Source organism: Crocodylus siamensis, chromosome 2 (assembly GCF_052110815.1).
Source record: "Crocodylus siamensis isolate JL-2025a chromosome 2, ASM5211081v1, whole genome shotgun sequence".
NCBI classification, from domain to species: Eukaryota; Metazoa; Chordata; order Crocodylia; family Crocodylidae; genus Crocodylus; species Crocodylus siamensis.
The window spans coordinates 161,410,478-161,437,898 of NC_143396.1; the positions used below are offsets into that span (position 1 = coordinate 161,410,478).

At 45.5% G+C, this 27,421-nt stretch overlaps 1 protein-coding gene across 8 annotated transcripts in view; it reads right to left on the bottom strand.

The window, feature by feature from the left end:
- Positions 1-27,421, bottom strand: part of NPFFR2 (neuropeptide FF receptor 2) — a 67,599-nt gene that overhangs the window by 23,254 nt on the left and 16,924 nt on the right. The window contains exon 1 of one of the 8 annotated variants that reach the window (XM_090031961.1): positions 614-730. The exons of the other annotated variants lie outside the window; for them this stretch is intronic. The gene's annotated coding sequence lies outside the window, so the exon portion shown is untranslated. Of the gene's footprint in view, positions 1-613; positions 731-27,421 lie in introns of those variants that run through there. 8 annotated transcript variants of the gene reach the window in all.

Sequence of the window (27,421 nt, forward strand, 5' to 3'; positions counted from 1 at the left end):
GGCCCTGACTGAGTTCAGGGTAATTTTGACTTGTCTGATCACTGTAGAATCTTACTCCATTGCTTGCCTGAGTACAATAACTACTCCCATGGAAATGATGGAAGTTGGCTTCCAGTCCTGATTTATATAAAAAGCTGTATTTGATTTTATTTTGGTATAAAACAAGTTAAAATTACAGGGTCACAGGGCTACAGATGTTACTGAGTCTGGATGGATTGCTGCTGAGCTGCAGAGGAGCTCATCTTAAAGAAAAGTAAACAAAATGCCAAGGACTGACACAGCATGTGCTAGCAACATGATATCATTGATTTTCTTGAGGGGTAAACAAAGCAAAGGAATGCAACTCTGCCTTAAGCCATTCATTGCTTTTCAGAATAAATGTGATTGTGCAACAACAACGTAAGAAATTTCACTCAGACCAACTGTGCAGAAGGGTCAGCACAAGGCATGTGCAATGGCTAAATCCTGCAGCCTATTATGAAGACTTCAAACATCACTAATTTAAGCTTTTCTCTGCAGCAAAGAGAATTATAAAAGTACTTTTTATTTTAGCAGATTTCCTATGTAATCACATGACCCTAGGACCTGGCACTTTAAAAAGAACATCACTTACTATGAAGCTGAAAACAATACAGCAGTGCACAGGCCCTTCTTCTAAGGGTTGGATTTCAGTCTATGCAGTATTACCTGGTTTGTATGGTGCCCACATGGTCTGTGTGTGAAGGGGAAGCAGATACAGAAGATATTATAACATTGCAGAGATAAGACACTTGGGCTAGGGACAGGTATTACACATAAACTGGTTTAAATGATCAAAAACTGGTTTAAACCTGTAACAGAACAGACATTCAGTGCATATAAACTGCTTTCAAAATGGTTGAAACTGGTTTGAGAGAAACTTGGTTGAATGTTGCATCAGACCTAACAGATTTGGCTCAGACCCCTTGCTGGTTGAAGATAAACAAGACAACTCCAGCATCGCGGCATGCTCTCTTGGCTGTGTGGGGCTCTCTGCTTCACAGCAAGGCTTGCCCCTTTCCTCTGCTCTCTAGCTGGAGCAGGGACATATCCTAGTGGAGACACTGGTGGGCATGGCCCCAGTCAGGCAAAGTGAGCAGGGAGGGGGTTAATTCTTCCCTCCTTCCCCTCTCCTCCCACTGCAGCTGAGGTCTGCCTGTCTGCCAGGGAGCAGTGGGAAGGGAGCTACAGTGGTGGCCCCTGCCTGGTATGGCCAGATCCCAGCTGCAGGGAGGAGTCTGAAGGAGGAATTAAGCTTTCTCCCTGCCCCCTTCACCTTAACAGCGCCACACTGGGTTGATTGATCAGCAGGGTTGGGAGGGGGGCTGGCCTGGGGCTTTTCCAGCAACCTACAGACTCTGAAAGCCAAACTCCCTGCCATCCCCACCTGAGATAAATGTTGCTCTTTCTGAAGAAAGTAGTTCATAATCCACATGGGGACTGCTTTGCACTTTGGTGTGCTCATCAACACCAGTGAACATGCTGCCATTTAGACAGGATAAGGTTTAACACCTACATTGTACTGTAGCAAATGACTGTACAGTGGGTAAAGCAACTGAGAATTTGGCCCCATCAATAAAAATGCTAAGCTTTACCCTCGTTATGAAAATTATTGATGTTTTTGGGAACACTGCACTCTTGCCAGTCAATGAGAAAAAATAAATGACTACAGCTAAAGTAATTAGAAACTCACAGGAAGACAAACAGATATACATTTACTGGACAGTTTTCCATGCAAATATATATCTTTCTGTTCACATATGTACACCAGATTCCTCCTCTTTTTTGTCACTGATTTATCCAAAAGCAGTTTGCAACATTATCAAATATGTTTGTTGTCCAAAACTCCTCTCCATAATAAGCTTTTGGAATAATTTTTGGTCTATAGCTCTTTTGTGAACAGTTGGTTACAGTTAGAATCCAAGCTGTTTTTTATTGGACACACAAGACATGGTTCATTATGGAGCTAAAACAGTTTCACACTCTTGTTACTCTGCTGGAACCAATGGAGTCGCAGCAAGAGAAACAGCAGCGAGCAGCACAGACACTACAGTATATTTGTGTTCCCTGTGAGGATGAGTCCGTATCCCAAGAATCAGCTTTCTGAGGCAAATAAATATTCATGACTTCACATTGTAAATTCACTTTTTGCAAACCTACATTCTACTTACTGCATTGCCTTAAACTCTAATCTTTATCAAACACAGCTGGCTGTAAACTTATTCACTAGAACAGTTGTGGAACGTGAAACTGGAAAAGGGAAGGAAGCAGAGAAGAGATTTTAAAAAAGATCCCAGTAATGCTATATTTATTCATATGCCATACACTTCTTTTCCACAAAAATCAGCCCTCCAGAATTGGGGCTCATGTGTTAAGCAGAGAAACTGATATTTCTTTGCTGGAATAGGAGCATGGAGATGCTGTGCTGTACTGGCTGCCAAAATAGCTTCCACTTCTTTCTGGCCCAACAAGCAGCAAAAGTGTCTAACATTAACTGTCTCATAGCCACTGCTATATAGCAATAGTTTTTAGCTGAAGAGTGAGCTGGACGAGCTAGTCAGCTGGCTGAGGGTAAATGAGCTGGAGTCTCAGGCATGGCACTGAAAAAATGTTTTTTACTTCCTACATTCTTCGTTCTAAAAAAGGTGCCTGTTATATTTGGGGCCCTGTGAGATGCAAAAAATATATAGTATTTATGTAGCCATTTTCTCCTCATTCAAACCAACTGACCAATCCACCATTGCGAGATACTTCTTCATTCCTAGTTAGAAATGAAAACAAAGAATTATGAGAGACAAATGACATATAAAGGTAGGACTAGAAGAGACTTTCTGGGACACTGAATCTAATCCCCTGCTATTGCAGGCAATCATGTCATGTAATCCTTATAGAAAATTTATTTAGGGAAGGGTGAAGATTCACCTCCTCCTCTACTATATCAGTGCGCTGTTCACTTTCACTAAAATCTACTATCTTGCTGTTAAGACATTGTGTTAGTTTTCAAAACCCGCTGAGGCAAATCAAGTATGATTTTTCCTGCTCTGGTCCAATTGGCCAGATGAGGATTTTTAGTGGAAGCAGAATCCCCAGGTAGTGTATACCCAGTTCAGCCAAGCCAACAATGTATCTTTAGAGCCAACTTTACGGCATAAGCAACATAGAGAAGATATAGCAGTCCTGTTGTGCTCTGATGATCCAGCCCCAGTAATCAGGAGTATAACAACGTGTCTGACACTGTTGTTTCCCCTCCCCTCAGTACCTGCACAGAGCATAGTTCACCAAGGCACAGGGCTCTTTGACTCTGTACTTGTCAGTAGAGAACCTCATATATCTTTCACATCATAAAATGATAAATTGCAATCATAACAGAAGTTTCATAGAGGATCATTGAAATCAAAACCCATTTGGATACCTTTGAAGGTCATGAAATTCTTGTGTTCTGTTGCTGAGATTAATTTGGTGGCATAGCTATTACTCTTAAGGTTACCAGGAATAACAAAATGAACGCAACTGCTGGGAGGATACTGCATTCTAGACAGATTGCCATTATGTTAAAGCTGAAAGAAGAGAGAGCTGGCTTGAAGCAGAAATAAAAGAATCTTTCATGTATTGACAAGGTACTTGATAGCTAAAACAAACAAGAATAAGTTATTTCTAGAAGCCTAAAAAGCAGAGGTATAAAAGTCACCTGAGGCAATAGAAAATATAACAAGGTAGATAAATATTAGAAAATAATACATAAAAGTGACTACTTTTGAAACAGACACTTTCAGGACCCATGCAGCTCTCTGACTTGTCCACATCTTGGCTTAAATATCAGGTACCTGGCTGAGGGATGAGTGGAAGATGCAGTCCCATGATGGCCACTGGAGGCTGCTCTGGACCTGGTTTGAGGAAACTAGGTTGCCTGTCTATGTTCTGTATCATATGAGTTGCAGGAATACCTGACCTGTGTTGGATTACTGCTCCCAGCTCTCAGCCTGACCTCAGACCATCAGAAACCCCTGTACCCCACCCTGAGCACAGACTCCTCTCCCCTAGCTAGACCCAAGCAGAGGAGACAGTGTGGCCCACTCACAATCATCCCAGTCCTCTACCATCCATAGAGATCATAGCCACACATTTACCATGCAGTCCCCTGATGTAATCCCAGAAAGCACCCTCCTGTCTACCTACCCCACCATTGTAACTTTGACCATCCCTTTAATGCTGGAGGACTCCTGAACCTGTATCTACCTGTATCCCAGAGATCAGCTCTCCAGGCTATCCCCCTGAGTCCCCATTGATTCAATCACCCCAAAATCTATTCTCCTAAGGCAGCAGTTCCAGGAACCCAGCAACACTCAATCCCTAGTCCATATTTGCTACTTAGCTTCACACTTGCCCACCTGCTCCAGCTTCAGAGATCCCAGTTTCTGAGTAGCAGGCTCCAAACTTCTTAACAACCTGTCAGCAGATAACCTCGGCCCTCTGATATTGCATCCCAGTGTTTGCACATTTTAAATATCAGAGCTATTTTAACCACCAAGATTTTCCCAGCAGGGCCTACTTTCACCATTTAAGCTGAAGGCACATAACATCATGCCATCCTTAAAAGTAGTATACTGATACAAAGAAATTTTCTATGCCATGTAATCCCCATGAGTGGTAAGAGGCAGGTGTAAAAACTAATCATTTGAGGATTTGGTGTCATACATGGATGCATTAAGACTTCCAAAATATGCATGCTAGCATAACTGTTTATAGTTTATATTTGCAGAGTGGGGAAAGCAATTAATAAATTTATTCTAGGTCTTGTAATCCATCAGTATTTTGTAACCGAGGGAGACCGCAGAAGTGAGTTTTACTTTTAGAATACTTCTGGCATAGAATCACAGAAAATAAGGGTTGAAAGAGACCACAGGAGGTCATCAAGTCCAACCCCTTACTCAGAGCAGGATCATCCCCAACTATATCATCCCAGTCAAAGCTTTGTCTACCTCTAAGGATTTTAAAACCTCTGAGGCTCTTCAAAACCTCTACAGATGGAGATTCCACAATCCGTCTGGATAGCCTGTTCCAGTGCTTTATGACTTTCCTAGTAAGAAAGTTTTTCCTAATGTTTAACCTAAACTTCCCTTGCTGCAACTTAGGACCATTGCTCCTTGTTCTGTCACCTGCCACCACTAAGAAGAGTTCAGCACCATCCTCTATGTAACCTTACAGTATTTGAAGGCTGTTATTAAATACCCCCTCAGTCTTCACTTCTCCAGACTAAATAAGCCCAGTTCCCTCAGCTTCTCATCAGTCATGTTTCCCAGTCATCTAACCATTTCCACCTCCCTTCTGCTGGACTCTCTCCAATCTGTCTTCATTCTTTCTGTAGTAAGGAGCCCAAAACTGGACACAATACTCCAGATGTGGCCTCACCAGTGCCAAATGGAGGGGAAGAATCACTTCCCTCAATCTACTGGCAACACTTCTACTAGTGCAGCCCAGTACACCATTAGCCTTCTTGGCAAAAAGGGTACACCGTTGGCTCATATTCAGCTTCTTGTCCACTGTAACCCCTAGGTCAGGGGCAGGCAAAATACAGCCCACGGGCCAGTTCCAGCCCACCAGACCATTCTATCCAGCCTGCAGGGCCCCTAAAAATTTTAGAAAATTAATATTTATCTACCCCTGGTATGACAGGAGTCAGGAGCAGTAGCACCCAGGGGGAGCCGGCAACAGAACAAAACATCCACAGCAGCAAATCCAGCCTGCCCCCGCCCCCCCTTCTGCCCCTCTTCCCACCCCAAGCCCCAGCCAGCTTCTACTTAGCCTCTGGCCTGGGACTGTTCCTGCCTCTCTGCACTGAGGGAAATACAGATAAGAAGCTGGGTGGGGGAAGGTAGGCAGGGGCAGACCATAGGCGATTGTCCCAGTCCTCAGGGCTGGCAGACAGTGCCTGCGGTTCCGGTGCTGCAGCTGGGAACCACGTGCTGCCGGCTGGTGGGCGGGCAGCCAGGGAAATGGCTGAAGCAGGCAGGGGGAAGGGGCAGCATGTGAGTGCATGGAGCACAGTGACAGCTGGGCAGGAGTGCAGGGCCTGTGCTGGGGCCAGCACCAGAGGGGCCCAGAGTGGGGCGGCAGGAGTGTGGGGCCTAGGCTGGCAGGGGCTCTATGGAGCTGATCCGCCTCCCTGCTCTTCCTGCTTGAGTAGCACAGCCTGGTTCCACTGAGCCCCTGCCACCCAGCTCTGGGCCCTGCTGGCACTGGCCCCACTGGACCAGCATGGGTCTTGTGGGCCCACGCACTGCCCCTTCACCCCACCTGCTGCATCCATAGTTTCATAGTTTGTAGGGTCGGAAGGGACCTGAGCAGATCATATAGTCCAACCCTCTGCCATGGCAGGAAAGAATACTGGGGTCAAATGACCCCAGCAAGATGTTCATCTAACCTCCTCTTAAACACCCCCAGGGTAGAAGCCTGCACCACTTCTCTTGGAAGCTGGTTCCAGACCCTAGCCGCCCTGACCGTGAAGTAGCGCCTCCTGATATCTAACCTGAATCTACCCTCTGCCAGCTTGTGACGGTTATTCCTGGTCACTCCTGGCAGTGCTCGGGGAAACAGTGACTTCCCCAATGCCTGCTGATCCCCCCTGACTAGTTTATAACAGGCCACAAAATCCCCCCTCAGCCTTCTCTTTTGGAGGCTGAACAGGTTCAGGTCCTGCAGCCTGTCCTCATAGGGCCTGCCCTGCTGTCCCCTGATCATACGAGGGGCCCTCCTCTGGACCCTCTCCATGCTGTTGACATCCCTCTTGAAGTGTGGCGCCCAGAATTGGACACAATACTCCAGCTGCGGCCTGACCAGTGCCGCATAGAGGGGGAGGATCACCTCCTTGGACCTCCTCGAAATGCATCTGTGGATGCATGCCAAGATGCGGTTGGCCTTCCTGACTGCCTCTCCACACTGCCGGCCCATGTTCATCTTGGGAGTCAATGATGACCCCCAGATCCCTTTCCGCCTTCGTGCTGACAAGAGGGGAGATCCCTAACCTGTAGGTATGGTGCCGGTTGATCCTCCCAAGGTGCATCACCTTGCACTTGTCTGTGTTGAAACCCATCCTATTCTCGTCCGCCCACCCTTGTAACCTGTCTAGGTCTGATTGTAGCCTGTTGCATCCTTCCAATGTACCCACATCCCCCCACATCTTAGTGTCATCAACAAATTTGAACAGGGTGCTTTTTACCCCCTCATCCAAATCGCTGATGAAGATGTTGAACAGTGCGGGCCCGAGGACCGAGCCCTGCGGAACCCCACTGCCCACGTCCTTCCAGGTTGAGAAGGACCCATCCACTACCACCTTCTGGGTGCGGCCCTCCAGCCAGTTGGCGACCCATTTGACTGTGTGGGTGTCTACACCACAGCCCCCCAGTTTCTTAATGAGAACAGGGTGAGAGACAGTGTCAAAAGTCTTCTGGAAGTCCAGGAAGATTATATCCACTGCTACCCCTGCGTCTAACGATCTGGTGATCTGATCGTAAAAGGCCACCAGGTTGGTCTGACAGGACCTTCCACTGATGAACCCCTGTTGGTTGCCCCTAAGCATGCAGTCTCCTGCTGGCCCTTCCTGGATGTGTGCCAGCATAATTTTCTCTAACAGCTTGCCTAGGATCGAGGTGAGACTAACTGGCCTATAGTTTCCCGGATCCTCCTTCCTGCCTTTTTTGAAGATGGGGACCACGTTGGCCCTCTTCCAGTCCTCCAGTACCTCACCAGAGCACCACGAGTGCTCATAAAGTTGTGCCAGGGGACTTGCAATGACCCCGGCCAGTTCCTTTAGAACTCTAGGGTGGAGATCATCCGGGCCGGCTGACTTGAATACGTCCAACCCCTCCAGAAGTTCCCTAACTAAATCCTCGCTAACCCATGGCCCAGGTGTGCCTCCCCCGGGGCCCGAGGGGGGCCCAGCAGGGAGGTGGCTGTTCTGGTCCCTACTTAGGAAGACGGAGGCAAAGAAATGGTTAAACATGTTAGCTTTGCCGTCTGGTGTGACGACCAAGTTACCCATGTCGTCCTGCAAGGGCCCCACATTACCCGGGACCTTCTTTTTACCCCCTACATATTTAAAAAAGACTTCTTATTGTCCTTAATCTGGGAAGCTAGTCCCAGTTCCATCTCTGCCTTGGCCTTCCTAACTGCCCCCCTACATCCATTTCCCCACTCGCTCCCCCCCCCGCCTGCCCACCATGCTCCAGCATCACATGGTTCCCAGCTGCAGTGCTGGGACCACAGGACCAGCTGGAACATGGTACCAGACTGGCCAGGTTGAGCGGGGGGGGATGGGGAAGTGGCAGGACAAGGGCAGCAGTGGCAGATGGGGGGCAAGTGGCAGGGGGCACCAGTGCCCCAGGGCCAGGAGTGGCAGGAGTATAGAACCCAGGCTTGCAGGAGTGCTGGTGGGGGCTCTGCCTGCTGCAGGGGGAACAGGATGTGAGAAAATCCTCCCCCTTCAAGCAAGCCACAACCCTCCCCAGCCACTCTCCTCCCACACACTTACAGCCCCCCAACACCCATACCCATCCACATATCACACACCACACACCTCCACAAATCCAATACACACCCCCCCCCGCTCACACCCCACATACCAACAAACCTATACCCACCCTCCCCACAATCTACAAGAGTAAGACTTCATTTTAAGCTATTATACTATCACCTCTAGGTACACCACACAAACACATGTAAATCAGGACAAAAATATTTTTTTAAATGCAATTAATGAATGTTGTAGTATCTGTTTGATTTTTAGAATATAATTTGCTATTTTTCTTGTTCAGAGATGGTAAAACCCCTTGCAGGAAGCAGTAATTCTGGGGGCAAGGGGAGGGACTTCTGGTGGCAAAGGTCAAGGGCTAGGTGGTGGGACCCAAGATGGTGACTAGGGGTCAGGGTACCTGTCAAGGGGCAGGGCTACCCATGCGGACCTCAGTGGCTTGCCAAAACTCAGTAAGCAGCTCTCCACCTGAAATAATTGCCCGCCCCTGCCCTAGGTCCTTTTTTGAAGAGCTGCTGCTTATCCGGTTGGTCCCCAGCCTGTACTGGTGCATGGGATACTTCTGTCCTAAAAGCTGGACTTCGCACTTTTCCTTATTGAACTTCATGATATTTTTTGGTCCAATCCTCCAATTTATCTAGGCCTCTCAGAATCCTAGCTCCAGTGTATCTACTACTCTCCCCATTTTGGTGTAATACGCAAAGTTACTGAGGGTGTACTCTGTGCCATTTTCCAGATCATTGATGAAGATAGGGGAAAAAAAAAATATCCCCAGGACTGACACCTGAGGCACTCCACTCAATATGCACTGCCAACAAGACATTGAACCATCGATTACTGCCAATTTGAGCCGAGTGGTCCAGACTGTTTTTTATCTATCTTACAACCCATTCATTCAACCCATACTTCCTAAGCTAGCTTGTGAGACTATCATGGAAGACTGTATCAAAAGCCTTGCTAAAATCAAGTTATATCACATCAACTGCTGTTCCTGCATCTACAGAGCCAGTCATTGCATCATAAAAGGCAATCAGGTTGGCCAGGCATGAGTTGCCCTTGGTGAATCCATGCTGACTGTTCCTAATCACCTTTTCTTCTTCCAACTGTTTAAAAAAGTATTCCTTGAGGACCTTCTCCATGATCTTTTCAGAGGCTTAGGTGAGGCTATCTGGTCTGTAGCTCCCCAGGTCCTCCTCCTTCCCCTTCTTACAGTTGGGTAAAATCTTTTCCCTTTTCCAATTGTCCAGGACCTCACCCAATTACTATGATTTTTCAAAGATAATGGCCAGAGGCTCTGCAGAAACACTGGCCAACTCCCTCAACACCCTCAGTTGCATGGCATCCGGCCCCATGGACTTCCATGTGCCCGACTTTTCTAAATAATCCCCAACCTGTTCTTTTGCCACTGCTGTCTGCTTACCTCTTCCCCAAACTGTGCTGCCAGGTGCAGTAGTCTGGGAGGTGACCTTGCTTGTGAAGACTGAGGTAAAAAAGGTATTAAGAACTTCAGCCTTTTCTGAATCATATGTCACTAGTTGCCTTCCCCATTCAGTAAAAGTCCCACACTTCCTCTGATCTTCCTCTTGCTGCTGACATATTTGTAGAAACCCTTTTTGTTAACCTCTATGTTCCTTGCTTGCTGCAACTCCAATTATGCTTTTGCCTTACTGATTTCATTCCTGTATGCCCAACCAATACACTTATACTCCTTAGTTGGTTATCCAAGTTTCTACTTTTTATATGCTTCCTTTTGGTGTTTTAGCTTACTGAAGATTTCCCTGGTAAGCTAAGTTGGTCTTCTGCCACGCTTGCTATTCTTCCTGCCTATCAGGATACTTTGTTCCTATGCCCTCAGTAAGGTTTCTTTAAAGTAAAATCAGCTCTCCTGGACTCCTCTCCCCCTCAGAATGGACTTCCAGGGGTTCCTGCCCATCAGTTCCCCAAGTTTGTCAAAGTCTGCTTTTCTGTAGTCCTGAGTCCTTGCTCTACTGCTCTCCTTCCTTTCCCAGGATCCTGAACTATGTCATCTCATGGTCATTGCTACCACTACTACATTCCCCACCAATTCTTCCCTGTTTATCAGCAACAGATCAAAAAAAGCACAGCCCATATAGTTGGCCTCTCCAACACTTGCACCAGGGCATTGTCTCCAACACTCCCCCAAAACTGCTTGGATTGCCTGTGAACTGTTTTATTGCCCTCCCAGTAGATGTTGGATAATTTAAGTCCCCCGTGAAAACCAGGGCCTGTGACTGGGAAATTTCCACTAGCTGTCTGAAGAAAGCCTCATATACCTCATCCTCCTGGTCTGGTGGTCTATAGCAGACACTCACCAGGACATCACCCCTATTGCTCTCCTCCCTGACCCTAAGCCAGAGACTTTCAACAGGCCTAGCTCCAGTTTCATACTGTATTTCTGAGCAATCATGTAGCAGTTTAACATAAAGAGCCACTCGTCCTCATCTCCCCATCCACCTTCTTTAATAGTTTATACCCATTGTAACAGACAGCCCAGGGCACTCTATTACTTAGAGGGAAAGCATCCCAGCCAGAGAACTCTGCAGGCAGGCAGGGTGCCACAGCTGCATGTCACCAGGGCAACTGAGTAATGAGATAATTAGCCAGTACCTGCAGGTGGTCAGATGACCAGATGCAAGCAGGGGAACATATAAGCTTAGGGCTGGGGCTAACAGGGAAGGAGCTTTTGTCTAAGGGGAGTGTTTCTCTGCCTGTTGGTTCTGAATGAGTAGTGGCTGGGTGCAAGTTCAGCTGCTGCTCAATTGGGACTGCAGGAATCTGGGGAGGAGAAGTGGCAGCAGCACAGAGGGTTCAGAGTGGTGGTGGTGGCCATCACTTCCAAAGCCATTCCAGAACCAAAACTGAGAAAGGGAATAAGAGAGAAGCAGCCACAAAACAATGAGAAAGAGCTTGATCATGAGAAATTGGAGTGGAAGTGGGAGAATGGAGGGAGAATGGAAGGTTGTTTGAGGGAAGCAGAAGGCGGCACAGCCAGCCACAGGAAAATTGATGGAGGTGGAGGCAGAGGGGAAGATCCTGTGGCAAGAAAGGAGTAGTGGAGAGAAGAGGAAGGAGCCGGGCCAAGGAGAGCCTCAAAAGAAGATGACGGTAGGAGAAATGCCCAGAAGGACTATGTCCTCTGGAGAGAGAATGACCCCTGCAGAAGGATAAAATTGCAGGTGAAAGTCACTCTGAAGAAAGAGGGCTTGTGAGGGGCCATGGCACTGGGCAGAAATGAGTTTATGGAAAGAGTCCTCTTTGAGGACCTGGAAGTGAATCCAGATGATGTTAGTGTTGTTGTAGCATACAACACCTTCTAGATGTGGACTGTGACTTCCTGGAGAAGAGAGGGCTATGAAGCCTTCTGGAGAAGGTATGCATAAACTGCGGACTGAGAAGAGATAAGGGGATTGTTGTTCAAGGGAGAGGGTGGTGTTTCTGAAAATGTTTTCTGATATGTTGGAACCAGCAGACATAGAAAGATGGGTAGAGAGATGTTCACAGAGAATACAATACGTGAAGAGGGATTAATATCAAATCTGGATGGGGGCATGGAGAGCCAGACTGGTGATGGCAGAGGAGGAGGGAAATGTGGGGAGGACGAGGGGTAAAGCACTTGCCCTCTGTGACTCAAGTGGGGCCCCGTAGACAATATGATATGTATTTTGAGCAGCCAAAGCTGTGCAGCAGGTGTGGGTGGGTGTGTGGGGGGAACTTTGCTGCTTCTTGCAAATACACAGTGTGTTACTGGTGCAGGGGGAGAGGGCACATAGTAGCAAATTGCAAGGAGGAATTGAGTTGTAACATCTGTGGGGAAAAGGGGCATCAACAAAGACTCTCTCATTTCCTACAGAAATCAGGCCAGGCAAAGACATTCAGAATATAGGGGTTCAGAAGTGGGAGGAGAGGACAATGAGGAAGACAAGGGGATGGAAGTTTATATGGTGGAGGAAACTGCAGGGGGAGGGAGGAGATGTAATTTGAAACAGCTAAAGCAATGGTGGGGGGGCAAGGGAGAGGAGGAAGCTGCACTAGCACAGGAAGTGTGTGTGGGGGGGCGCGGAAGGTTCACAAATTGAAACTGGGAAGGGGGAGGGAGAGAAGGCACCAGGGGTGGTACAAATGGAACCGAGCAAAGAGAAAGTGAAAGAGGTTTCACTGGGGAAGAAGAAAAAACTGCGCCTGACTAGGGGGCAGAGGAAAAAGGCAGGGGTAGACAATGGAGAGAAAGGAAGAGAAGGGAAGAGGGGGAGACACTGAGTGGGGAATCATCAAAAGCTAGGAGTGGGGAGAGAGGAGGGCTTTTTGAGCCCAAGAGTAATAAGATGTTAGCAAACACAACAGGGATGTGGCAGCACAAACAAGGAGTGGGTCTACTCTTGTAACATACATCATGGCTTTGACCATTGCATCTTGAATCTTCATTTTGAAGATGTAATGTATGGATTGGTAAAAGGGGAAAAGAAATGGGAAAAGCAGGTGATGTTAATGTGCATTTAAAACAGTGATCTGGAAAGTGTAGTGTCTACTCGCTATGAAGGGGGTTTGTTTGTTTGTTTGTTTGTGAAGGAAAGCCTGCAACTCGCATACTCAAAATATACAAAGGGAGTGCAAGCACTAGTGTGGGGAAGGCAATGAATATATGGGCACAAATATGGGTTTTTTGAACCTGGGATGAATGGAGAAAGGGGAAGCAGATAAAAAGGAAATGAAGATGTACTGATGCAAAAGTTGAGTATCTAGTATGGAGTGACAAATAAGGAACAGATGAAATACATTATGTTTATGTGAAATATTGGGAGATCTGGATTGTATTATAGATGGAATCTGATGTAAAAAACGTAAGGTATTTTGGTTGTAAATAGAGTTTCAAATACTGTCTTTAAGGTGTACATATGTATGACCTATGTAGAGAGGGTAAATAAGTAATGTAATTGCATGTGGGGGGGGTTGATATCTGTTGTCAAGAAGAAATATGAACAGTTAATGTTTATGCAGATGTATGATTTGTATTTATTTAAAAAAAAAAAAAATTCCTGTCCAGGTTTCTGGGTTAGTGAGGGTTTCTACTCTTGCAGCGGTGGAAGGCTGCTATATGTTGGTATTTATGTTTTATAGCCCAGGGGCTTGTATTTATGTTGTGTTTATACTGGTGGTTTGTGAATAAGGGGAGGTGGAGGCCACTAGTATCTGGGGAGCACTTGACTGCTTTGAGCCCTGCTGGGGCAGGCTCAGGGCTTGAAGGCTTAGTGAGCTACAGAGGGGCTGGGGGCCCGGGGCCTAGAAAAGAGAAAGGCAGCTAGTGCCTTGAAGCCAGTGGGCCTAGGCTAGAAGGCCTAACTACATTAAAGGGGCAAAGGCTGAGGCCTCAACAGAAAGAATATATTGATAACACCTGTGAAGCAGGCAGCATGGTAAAGGGGCAGTTCGGAGTCACGCAATTAGCCCATAAGCCTTTGAGTGCCCTGCCAGGCACAGTTGACTGCAGAGGCCCAGCCAAGGGCCTGAGAGTATAGAGACCCAGCCAGGGGTCTGAGGGTGAGTACTACTGGGGCTGATCAACAGGCCAGGGGCAGCCTCCCTCTATATTCATATATAATCTATTAAAGTGTGGCAGGAGAGAGGAGAGCTCCCTTGCAATGGAGCAAAGCTTGGTCATGGAACCACCCCAAGACCCCAACTTGCTACACCCATCCGTGACAGTACCTCAGTCATGCAAGCTATCTCACCAAGTCGCTATTATTTCAATCATCTCATAGTTCTGTGAAATGCAAGGAGTTCCAGTTCTTCCTGCATGTTTTCCAGGCTCTGTGCATGTACATACATTTTGAGGTAACTAGACACTGACCTAGCTTCTCAAGAAGAATGAGAAGACCTCTCCTGTTGCCGTCTCCTGCTTGTGCTTCCTCCAGGTCCCTTCAAGCAGAAATATATATCCCCAAGGGCATACAGAGAAAACACAGGGAAACCTGATGGATTCTCTGAGATACTCTGAGAAGGGTCCACAACATCCAAATTTAGCACAGGGACTCAAGGAAACTCCTATCAGGACACTATCACAAACTCGGACCAAAAGTAGGAAAATTGATATTTGATAGATGAGAACATAGGATTAGAATTGTTTAAGTTTGATATTCACTAGTTATGACTGGATCTTTGGGGAAGGAGTTGTATAAATAGACATACTGTCTACTCTTCAAGAATTAAATAGAAGTATGCAGATGAGACGATAAGGAAGAGTACTTAAGTATTAACTATTAAAGCAATTCTTGTCTAAGGATCAAGGAGTTTTGAATGGCTTAGCCCGCAGAAAGCCTGGGAAATGCAAGCTGACAGGCTGGCTTGCAGCAAATTTGACTTGCTCAGAATCAGAAGCTGCTTTCTAGACAGTAGAACAAACTAGGGTAAATTTTATAGATTCTTTTTTATTCCGTATCTCTGCCCATCTCAACATACATATACTAATTTTTCTGACTTTTCTTATTTAGGTAATCTTTCTGCTTTTTCTTAAAATGTCCTTATTGTCTGTGGTAAATGTGATTTTTATTTATTTATTTTTATATATATATATATTTTCCCCAAAGCATTTGGCTATACAGGCTGGAGTCTTCTATTGGAGTGGGGAGCTGTAATTTCTCACACAAGCCAGACAACAGATGCAAAGCTTTAAGATAGCTTCAAACACAGTTTTTGCTGAGGTGCCAGGACAAGGATTCAGCCCCTTTTAGTACATCTCAGCTTGTTTTTAGTAGCCAAGCAGCTGATTGTGGAGAGGGGTTTGAGACCTCTCTGAAGGCAAAAAAGCACCCTGCTGTATCACAGACAGAAGTTACCTTGTTTAAGAGTGTGGGATTTAGGAGGAAAATAAAACAGCCTGCTGCATATCACAACTGTGAAAGCTTGGACAGTGTCTCTTGCACAAAAAAGCAAGACAGTGGCTGGGGCAAGACTCGGTTGAGGTAACAAGACTGCCACAAAAAAAATCAAACTTCACTAATGCCTTGCAACCCATTTGGCATAAGAGTGGCGTGCTTGCGGTACCCAGTACCAGACCCATGCCATAAGATGATAATAGTCCTCAACCTTCTACCACACCTGAGAATTGAAGGTTAAAAGTATTGGCAGAGACCTAACACAGTCTTTGCATAAATGTAACAAGATTCACAGCAAGTCAAAATGGCTTTCTGTAGGAGAAGCCTGCAAACTACATCTACATATCAATTGAACCATGTGTCGCTAAAGAAAACATAATAAATAAAATATCCATTTCAAAGGAAAGCCTGTTAAGAGATGAGAATAAGCCAAGGTGCACTGAAAACATGACTGTAAATATATCCTTATTAACAGATTTTAATCAAAGGGGAATATATTTCCCAAACCAAACCTCCAATATCTGTCTAAAGTTTTATGCACATCAGTCTACTAACTTCATTTAACCCAAAATGAACTCACCTTTATTGTCCCCAGTGGCTTTTGATCCTCATCTCACATTTGCAGAATAGGTAGTCAGTCTCTAAATGCTTATTGCGCTAAACCAATGTGTATTCTCCTGAAACTCACGCCTATCCTATCCAAAGGTCTCTGATCCTCACTATCTCCATGAGCTGTTTGATGCACCTATTTATTAGGCTCCATTGTTAAAACAACTACTGAAAAATAGTATTCTGTGATCAACTTCCTAAAGGTATCTCATTCAATTAATACCCATCCCATTTGGTTCCAAACTGATCAAAAGCTTGCAAACTTTACAAACAGGCTACAATTGTAATATGTTAATTCTGGCCTTGCCTGCTTTTTCACTTCGATTAACCAGCTCTCAAGAAGGAATGCTTTGAAGCTATACAATTAAAACAGTATAAAAAGCAATACAGAACTGTCAGCAAGGCGTGTGTGGTCCAGGAAAAGCTCAAAGAAGCCACCATACTGCACCACCCAGCCAAAAGCAAAGGATCCACACTGTGAGGCTATACAAGAACTATTTCTTGCCTGTATGAGGACAGAGTCTCCTGCAGCTAATACAAGGACTGTGTGGTAATATAGCTCAGTTTATATTAGGAAAGAGTTGTCTTCTGTCATTTACTTTTGTAACTTATTAGTCATTATTAAAATAAGACCTTCTGCTATTTATCAACTGAGTGTTCATAAAGCACTAGGTTTGAAATGTGGTTTCTAAGTGCAAAACAGTTGATTGATTTTTTTTTTTTTTTTAAAGGAAAACTGACCTAATACCTTAATAAGTTCTAATATCAGGGTCTTGAGAGTCAGGCTTTCTGAGAGAGGGGAAAGAGTGTTACTGTAATCTCAGTATGGGCTCTGGACCTTCTCCATCCCCTTGCAAGAGGCTAAGGTCAGAGTTTGCTATTTGACCAAGGAAGCTTTCTTTTCCTTACAGTAGCTAATTTTAGTGTGCTTACCTGAATTTTCCAAAATGTTAACCAAGTGAACCAGCTTTACTTCTAATTCTTTTATCTCTTGATTTGAGTTGAATTGTGGGTGTCTTAACATTTCTTTCACATCAAGAGAAAAAGAACCCTACAAGCTCAAAGCAGTGATAATAGATAATAGAATTTAAGGTCTATAACAGACACTTTGTCATAATCAAAGGATAAGCAGAATTGTCCTATCCCAGAGAACTGTACAGCAAAGGCTACATCAGGTGACATGCACAGGGAATCACCAAAAGGACCAATATATAGACCATAGGCAACTGGTGCCACCTGAGTCAGGGTGGGCACATTCCTCCCCAGCAGCCAGTCAGTGACGAAGGGGGGATCCCCCATGGCAGACTGGGAAGCACAAGCAGGGCTCTCCAAAGTAGCTGTGGCACTCCCAGAAGTACCAGTGGCGCTTCACCTGGGGCCCCCACTCTCCAGCCGGTGCTCACGGGGGACACTGGTGCTCCCACCTGCCTCCCCTGCCTGTTGCCTAAGCAGGGAGCGCTGGCTATAAGGGGGTGTACCTCTGTGCACCCCCTCTGTGTTGCCACTGATATAGGACTTGGGTTGAAGGGTAGCTAGGGGTCAGAAGTTCTACTGTTCTGGGTTCTGCAAATGGTGCAATGTGATTTGCATTTGTGAGTAACAGAAATTACATCAGAACAATACAGGGAACAATTTAATTTCTGTTTCTGTTTTTTAGTAGTCAAGATGAAAGTACCACTAGGTTTCCCATGTTGTTGAGCACTGCAATAAATCCCTAGGAAGAATTAACAAAACATAATTCAGGAGATGAGGATGCTCCGTAGGCCAGTGGAATACCTTTTGTTGGTCGAAGCTTAGGTTGCATCCTGACATACAGAACTTTTCAAAAATCAGTTAGGTTGTCTGCTCTGTTCTCAACCCAGACCTGCTACACTTAAATTAGCAGGTTTGGTCTAGACTAGGAAAGCAGGGCAGAGATACTGCAGGTCAGGTTTGAAAGACTTTGGTAAAATGGCAGAGAAATTTTTCTAGATACAACATAATATGTATATACAGGTATAAGAAAGTAATTCTATTAGTATTAATAAATGAGAGTTAGGAACATGCATTAATTAAGGGAAAAAAGACCCAAATATTTGGCTCAGGTTAGAGCTATTAGATCCTTCTTTTTATAAGTAAAAAGTTCTAAGATGAATAAAAGTCAGTTACTAAAGTTAACTCTTCCTGAAACTGAGCCTAAAGTGACTTTCAAGCTAGGGGCAAATTTTAGGATTTTTTTTCTGAATTCAGAACACTCAGTTTTATCCATTTAGGTCCTTTTTTGTAAAAGCATGAAATAATAAAACCATCTCAATTATTTTTTTCTGGAGCAATTACAAAATTATGGTTTGAAAAATGGGCGAAACAATGCCTGCATCAGAATAGGGCAGCACAGTTATTTTCAATAGCAATTCTTTGTGCTCTTAGCACAAAACAGGATAAGTGAAATCAAGCTGCCAGATAGGCAGAAGAAGAAATGGTATTTTCTCAGTTGAGTGGTAGAAAGTATATGCAGCCAGTCATTGCATTGATGAACAAGAACTTCAGACTCTAGTGCTGTTAATTGCATCTATTCTGTTTTTTTATGCCTACACTTGTCATCATTGCATCTGGGCATGTTATGGAAGTAAAAATATATGCCTACATTTTAAAATAAATGAATACAAGTCTATTAAAGCTCAGATCAGAATAAGTAAGAGTAACCTTTTTGGTCAATGACATTCTAAAGAGTTATTTTAAAGATTTTTCAGATTATTTTCATTTCCTGCATCTCAGCAGACTTTGAATTAAGATCTAATTACAGATAGTGAGTTGTATATTATAAAAGTAGAGAGCAAAGCATATGGAAAACTTTTCAGAAATTCAGAAACACCTAGGGTTTGGGGTTTTTTTGGTAAGAGATGCCACACCATCATTATATAAGAGCTAAAGTAGACTGGCAGTTGGAATCCTGCCTTGTATCAAGACTAATGGGAGCCTTCAGGTGAGGTTAGTTTGTGTACTGCTGATTTCCCTTTGAAGCCCAATGTGTGTGTTCTTTTTATCACAAGGCTCATTTATTGCTGAAAATCCCAGTGAAGCAAATTTAGCCTCATTGCCAAGAATAAAATGTGCTAACAAGCTTCTCTGCCTTCAGGGGCAGATTCAGAAGTGGTATGATGGTGTGGCCTCATCCTGTTTTCCAACCATGTTGCTATAGCAGCAGCTGGGGATTTAAGCCTTGAAGAAGGTAAATATTCTCCCCTTCCCCTTCCCTCCATGCTCAAAGACATGTGCCCTCTCCTTCCAACTGGGGGTGAAGGGAGCTTCTGCCCACTCCAGCTGCATTGTATGGGGCTGCGCTCAACCCCAGACAGAGACGGCAGCAGCAGTGGGCAGGTGCATGTCCATTCTCTGCCGGCTCCCTGCCAGCCCAGAAGCAGAAGTAGGCACAGGGAGAGGGAATATGCCCCTGGCCACTGCCCCTGCTGTCACAGTCCTGCCAGCACAGCTAGAATGGGCAGGAGCTCCTCTCATCCCTAGGACAGCACCTTGCTGGGGCAGGCAAGGGACATGGAGGGGGGAAGTAGGAGGAGAGGGGATGAGAAGGGGTGGGACAAGAAGGGGATGTGCCTCTGAGAATAGAGGGGAGCAGGGGAGAATTATCTTCCTTGGAACATAATTCCTTGGCTACTGCTCCTGCTATTGCCTGCCCTGGTGGGGAAGGAGCCTGAGAGTAGAAGTGTGTAGCCTAAAGCACCAGTTGCTGCAACTGCTCCCCTTTGTAAGATCCTGGAGCTATTTCTGTCTGCCTGGATATGGTTTCTCACAACTGGAAAAACAAAATCCCAGCAGAAAGGAAAACTAACTCTCTATCCTTAAAATAATGGCTGATAGTCATTATAAAAATGCCTCAAGGACTTCCCTTCTCTGATTGCATTCACTTATCATCTCTAAGATGGGCCACGGGGAAGGATTCTCTCTCTCACTAGATCTGGCCACTGACATTTCATCTCACCCCAATCCATCCTTTCTATCCTTGTCCTGGATGCTTGTTCCAAAAACAGGCCACCACTGGAAGTTATCTTTGAGGCCATGGAACCTGAGAGTACTTCTGCTCCACCATGCATGGTGCCTCTACAGATCTTCATCATTTGACTTCAAGACATTAACTTTCGTCTTCTCCCCTTCCAGGCTGCCTTGGCCATTGTCCCTAATCTCTCACAATTCAGAGGAAGCAGAAGACACCATTATCAACACTTATTTGTTCCTCTGGAGGATCCAGAAAAATACACCTTAGAATGCAACCTCTCCTAGCCTCTGTGAGGCTGCCAGCTGAATGTTTGGACTATGACATTCCCTATTTGAGAGCAATTCTCCCAACAGCCAAAGCACTGGGCCTCTGTCCATCACAACAGAGGGAAACTATACTATGAGATTGCTGCCCACCATCTCATAAATGCTTTATGAGTGCAGCACGTATGAAAGCCCTGCAGGTCAGGAGGAACTACTGCCCCAAAACTGGAAGATAATTTTTTTTACAGTTCATTATAAGTAGAAATCAACCTTGCCCCCTTCCCCTGAGTCATACTAAAAGTTGCCCAACAGTGACACTGAAAAGACAGCATGTTTGAGATATGTGCCCAACTGACAACAGCTTTAGAGCCTGAATGAGCAATTTCCATCACCACCAGATATCCCTCCCCACCCCACCATGTGCTTTTGTAGTGATTACAAGACCTGTGAGTAAAAGGCTCTCTCTTGTGGCGCTGATATGATCCAAAGATACCTAATGAATTGGTGCTTCATTTACATATTTACCAGGAGATCATTTTTATTGGAAACATTTCTGGGTAAATATTGGCTATGTCACTGTAATTCTGAAGTAAGCACTTCAATAACCACCAAAGCTGTTATTGGACATGAGCAAAACTAAGATTTTAATTGTAAAGTACTGTTGTTTTGAGGTTCTGCTTCACCTAAACAGCTCCTTACAATTTACTTTCAGGGATTAAAAGTACATTTTATTCACACAAAAATGGTGAAAAGATTTTACACAAACTTTCTATAGATATTAATGCCTATTCTCAGTGCAATCAGGGAGACATCCACCTGGAAAAAAATAAGTTCTAAGACAGCAGTGAGCATAAGTAAATAGGGCTATAATGAAGCCATTGACTTTCTCCTGTTTAATATAACCTTGGCATTTGCTGTAGAAGAAAATCTGAAGCAGCTCAAGACAGGTATAATTTACCTGTATATGAATAGGCCTTGCAAATGAAAAGTACATTTCTAAAATCTGCAAAGAAAGCTTTGACTAGCCTCTCAAAACTTATTTAGCAAGCAAGGCAGGCAAGCACAGGGAGGTGCCCAAGAGACCAACGAGGGCAGGACACGGTTAGAGTGGCCACTAACGGGTGCTATTCCTGTTCTCTGAGGTGGACCCTGTCACAGAACCCCACTGAGCAGGTCCTCCTCCCCTGTGGCTGCTGGTTAGGTGCAAGCTCTCCAGACCCCCTCCTGCCATGCTGCCCTGCCCCAGAGACCCTGGGCACTGCACCAGCAATTGGGGAGAGGTGTGTGGCAGCTAGACAGGACAGGAGTCTGTGGGCTGCACATGAGGCCCTCAGAGTAGATGAGGCCTGCAGACCACCAACTGGACAACCCCAATCTAGTCTATCCCTGTGTCCAAAGGCAAGATTACCTGTACCTAAATCATTACTGAGAGACATTGGTCTAACTACCTATAGCTGAGTAAAATTTCATTCTACCTATGCAGTGATCTCTTATCATTTATTTATGAATCCCAAGGTGCCAAGGCACGCAGTTTTCCTTTGGTGTGTTCACTGCTAGGAACAAGTTTCACAAGTAAGAATTTCAACTCTGAAATTCCTAATTTCAGAAAAGGACGTTCTGGTCAGAATGTAAGCTTATTTTATTTAATTCCTTTTCCTTTTCCTTTCTCTTCATTTTTTTACCCCAAACTTTGGGGTAAAGTGTCCACACCTGAGGAGGCTCATGATCCAGGCTGACCCTGACAGACTTAGAAAATGGGTGGATGTAAACCTGATTGCGTTCAACACCAAAAAATGCAAGGTACTCCACCTTGGAAAAAAAACCCACAGCATGCTTATAGGCTCAACAGTGCTACATTTGCTAGCACCACAGCCAAAAGGGACTTGGGAGTCATGACTGACCACAAGATGAACATGAGCCACCAATGCGATGTCACAGCTGGTAAAGTGAGCAAAACTCTGGCTTGCATCCGCAGATGCTTTTCAAGCAGATCTCAGGATATCATCATCCCGCTGTACTCGGCCTTGGTGAGGCCGCAGCTGGAGTACTGCATCCAATTCTGGGCTCCACAATTTAAAAATGATGTGGAAAAGCTTGAGAGAGTCCAGAGGAGAGCCACGCACATGATCAGAGGGCAGGAGAACAGGCCTTACACTGAGAGGCTGAGTGCTATGGGACTCTTCAGCCTGGAAAAGCGCAGACTCAGGGAAGACTTAGAGGCTATCTTTAAGTATATAAGGGGTGTACATCAGGATCCGGAGGAACATGGGTTCACCAGAGTGCCCTAATAAACACAGTTTGACTGCTAAGTCCCACTGGCAGAAGCTTCCACAAATACCAGAGAGCAGCTCCTAGCAACCTACTCAGACACAGCTGGAAAGGCCAGTCAATTCAGCCATTGCGACACTGGAAGCTGTAGAAGACTCTGATTCAGCCAGTAATAAGCAGGGCTCTGGATTTTCCATTCACACTGGAAAAAATGGTAAAACCTGGCTTTTCTCATTTTAAGGAGAAAAGCATAAGAAATGGTGGGTTTCCCCCTTGCAGGCTGGCAATGTTTTAGCCTGCAAGGGGCTGGGGGCAAGCAGGCAGAGGGTGGTCAGGCAAAGAGCACCATGTGCATATATATGCACGCACATGGTCACCAGGCAGCCTGAAGAGTAGTTCCCACAGTAAGTCTGACGGGGCAAGGGGTGGTGGGGTGGAATTGTGACCCCATAGTGAGGGAGTGAAAGAGGACATTCGGCAGGGCTGGTGCTGCTGCCCAGCTCGGGTGGTGCATGGGATCTGGGGCCCAGGGCCAGAATGCGTGTCCACAGGGCCCAGGCAGGGAGTGGGATAGGGCCACAGGTAACTTGTCTGGGGGATTGGGGCAGGACCATCTCCCCACTGATGTGCGCACCCCTGGGGAGGGCATATGCCCTCCAGAGTTGTGTGGGGAAGGGGGGAGGGAGATGCAGGATACCTGCTGCAGGCTTAGGCTCCCTGCCCTGTTCCCCTCTCCCTGGGGCCTCTGTAGCCCATTGAGTTGGACCCGGTACAGCAGGGAAGAGCACAGCAGAGAAACTCAGTGCTACCACTGGGAGCCCTGTGCCACCCTGGCGAGGCACCCCCTGCCCACCCAGCAACAGCAGGGGTGGTGGTCAGGATTTATGCCCTTCACTGGTGCTGGCCAGACATGGGGTGACTTGCCATGGCACTGTGGGGCTCCCAGCAGCAGCAATGAATTTCCCCACTCAGGCCTACTTTGCCCTGCCACATCAGGTCCTGTGGAGTGGCTGTGGGTGGGGAATGAAGTGCACCAGCAGGGCCAGGGGGTTGTGCATGGGTAAAATCAGGGGCACCAGCAGGATTGGGGATCTATGGTTGTAGTTAGGGGCACAAGCAGCAAGGAGGAACAGCCAATGGACCTGCATTCTGGTGAGCGAAGGGGTCAGGGGAGCTCTGATTTTCCATAATGAAAACCCAAAATAAAACACCACAATTTATAGGTATTTATAGGTATTTAGAAATTATTTTATTGTAGTGATTAAACAAGTGACTGGCAAGCTTCCAAAATGCTTTACAATTGCAAATATATCAATAAACCATTGTGTTCAACTGATACCTATTATTTACATATTAGTATTGTTTAATCATGGAAAAAATGCAGACTTTGGGGGTTTTAGTCAGAGTATTTGCATTGTTTTCCCTTTATATCAGAGAATTTGCTATTTTTAAAACAAATTAAACCAGGATCTCTGGTAATAAGGCATCCTTGAGACTTTGATACGGTGTTAAAATTATGGTGCTCCAGGGGCTAAGTTAGACGTTACACACTTAGACTATACTAAGGGCATTGAAATATGAGCATCTACATGTTAAAGCTCCTTAACTCATGCTAAGTGTCCTCGGAGGATCTCAAAGTTATGCCACTTCAGGCAAAAGTTAACACTGAGCAGTGGTACCTACCTCATGTTAGGGTAAATTTAGTCAGCCACATGGAGATAAACAATTTTCAGTCCTCCAGCATGCCAGGATGCACCACTCCCAGCCCTCTTTCCCCCTCAACCAAAGCAGGGATAGAGCCCAGATGCCTTGGCTCCTAGCCATGGCCCTGCTTACCAGCCCTCTAGTGGCTAGTCAGAGCTGTATAGGCAAGAAATGGTATTAACCTTTAACTTGTAACTGCTCATAACACAGTCTAACAGCAGTATGGTCTAAGTGTAATTGTAATTTCACTGTAACACTTCCCAGTATAAGGATCATATTTTCCATTCCTTATTACATCACCAAACTATTTTGGCTCAAAATTTTCCATGTCAGGTATTTGTCTCTGGTTGTTTCAATATTATTGAATGAGGCTAGGGGAAAAGATATGGTGTTCTGGACATACTAAAAAAATTCTTATAGTCATTCCATTAAAAATAGCAGTTCCCAACATTTTTTATGTTTGCAAGTCCCATTTCTATTGTGGGTAGTTTTGTATGATCCCATACATGCAGTTCCCACAGTTCATGTACCTGCAATCAGCTGTGTGGAGAGGACTTAAGATTCACCTTAGCTGCTCCATTCTAATCGTCTTTGTGCTTATTCTTATCCTGCAACAGGGATGTCAATCATACGGCCTATGGGCTTATTGCAGACTGAACCCACCCAACTCTGCAGTTTGGACTGGGCCTGTGGGGCTTGCTTCCATTGGTTCTGGAACCTCTGTAGTGACAGCATTAATTCCCATGGTCTTCACTTGGCTCTGGAACCAATGGATACTCACCTCCCCCAAAACATACATCCACCACTGAAATCAGGGCTTCTAGCTGCCCCTGATGATTAAAATATGGGCATGGGAGAGAAGTGTTCATGGGGAAGGAAGGAAAGTGGCAATAGCATTAACTCCCTGGGTTCTGGAGCTCCACCAAAATAGCAACTCCAGCAGTCATGCCACTGACGACACTCATGAGTTGCCTGGCCCACAGGAAGTCTTGCGGTCCAGATCCAGCCCATGGAAAAATAGTGCAGATAGTATTCAAGTTCATAACATCTACTTGGTGTGAATATCCTCCTCAGAGCCATTACTTTTTACTGTACAAACTGGAACTTTCCAAAAGAGGTTATGACTTACTAAAAAAGTCATGAAAATGTTGACAGTCATAGCTATAATGGAAGCAGCAGTGAAAAGTATCAGGCATGGTTTCTTTGGCTTGTGCCTGTAACATGCACAAGAGAAGAGACTTTGGGGCCTAAAGAAAAGCCCAGTGACTGAATACTAGTGGTCCACAGTTGACTTCTGTGGCCTTTGGATCAGGTCCTTGGGGCACCTATACACATGCTGGATGTCTGTTCTGACATGTGACAATTAGCAGGCATCAGAGCAGACTTGATTAATCAAGTCTGCTGGAGCATGCTAATTAGCATGCTTCAGCAGCCTCCACATCATGTCTGTTTAGCATCTTTGTGCTCAGAAGTAAAAGAGTCTAGACCACAAGACTTACAAGCTTTTAGGCTAGGGACAGACATTCAAAAAGCCTGAGCCTGAACTGATTCAATCTTTGCAGGTTAGTCTAACCTGGCTAGACTAAACCAGTTTGTAACCATACAGATGACCCAGAAATGCTAGCGCATATCTGCAGCGGCTCTAGAAGCTGTGGGGGCACTAAAGTAGCCCTCCCTTCCTTTCCACAGTGCTGAGCTGAGGGAGGGGTGCATGGCCAAGCCCTGACAGGATGCTCCAATTACGGAGGGGCGCTCCCCCTCCTTGATACCAAAGCATTTATCAACTTTGTTATCAGCATTCAACACCTCATCAGAAAACAAAGCCCCTCTCATTAGTTCAAGCTCTTCTTAAACAACTTTTTCCAAAGGAAACGAACATTCCAAGGAGGGATGTTACCCGCTACCTTCTAATTAGCTCCAAAAGGGACACAGTCCTGTTTGCCTTTGTCCCATCTGCCACAGCATGGACTGTAGTCAGCATGTGGTATGCTAGCTAATGCTGAGAGGTGTCTGTGTAAGACAGAGGGAGGGCAGAATCCAGGCAGATGCCTGCAGTCTCTGTTGGAGTCCCAGCCATGGAGCAGAGGGGAGGGGCCAGCTCTGCTGTAGAGCAGAGAGCCCAGCCCAGAGAGCATACTGCAATGCTGGGGGAGTCTGGTTTAACTTAAACCAGGAAGGGGTCTGGGACAGACATTGCAGAAACTGGTTTGACCCAAATCAGTTAAGTCTGATACTATATTCAACCAGGTCTATCTCAAAGCTGTTTCAGCCATTTTCAAACTGGTTTATGTGCAATGAACATCCATTCTGTTACAGGATTAAAGCAGTTTCTGATCACTTAAACTGGTTTGTGTGTAATGTTTGTCCCTAGCCTTAGGGTTGCTGGGCCAAAACAACACAGGTTGATCTGAAGCTGGCCAGTGCTTCTAATTTAGCTGCCACTTCCCATTACCCCCAAATCATGTGTGACCTGACCACCACTGAATGCTGCACAATTCCTCTGCTGCCAAAATGTTGCCAATATCCAGGCCTTGTGGTCTGGATGAAATTGCTTAGTAGGCCACATCTGTCTCACAGGTTGCTGACACCTGCTGTAGACAAAGTCCTGCCATCAGAAGAAGGGCTGCAGAATAACCTGAACCAAGGGGAACAGAACTATTTCCATCACCTGATTCAATCAGCACAGAGGAGACATGCCACATGTCCTTACAAGTCTCTCTATGCCATGGAACAGACAAAAGCAAAAAAAAAAAAAAAGAGCAAATGAATTCCTAAATCTTCAAACCTAAGCAAAGGAGAATAAATCAGGAATGGATCTATTTCTCTAAGAAAGCACACAGGCATGCATTGAACACTTGTCCTCTTGGGACTCTGCTTGTAATTTCTGCTGCAGCTTGGAGAACAGCTCCAATTTATGACTACCCTTTGCCCTTTAATTACTTTCTAATTCAGTGAGGAAAAGTGCCCTCAGCAATGCCCTACATGCTGTGTATGAAACTAAAGAGCCTCAACTAAAGTTTCCTGCAGTGTCTTGAGGCCATTCTACAAATAATGGCTGTGTGTGCATTGTGTTCTAATGGCTAGAGACTTCTGTCAGAACAATGTAAGCTGCTCACAGCCCACACCTGGGAAGCACTCTTGGCAATAAGTG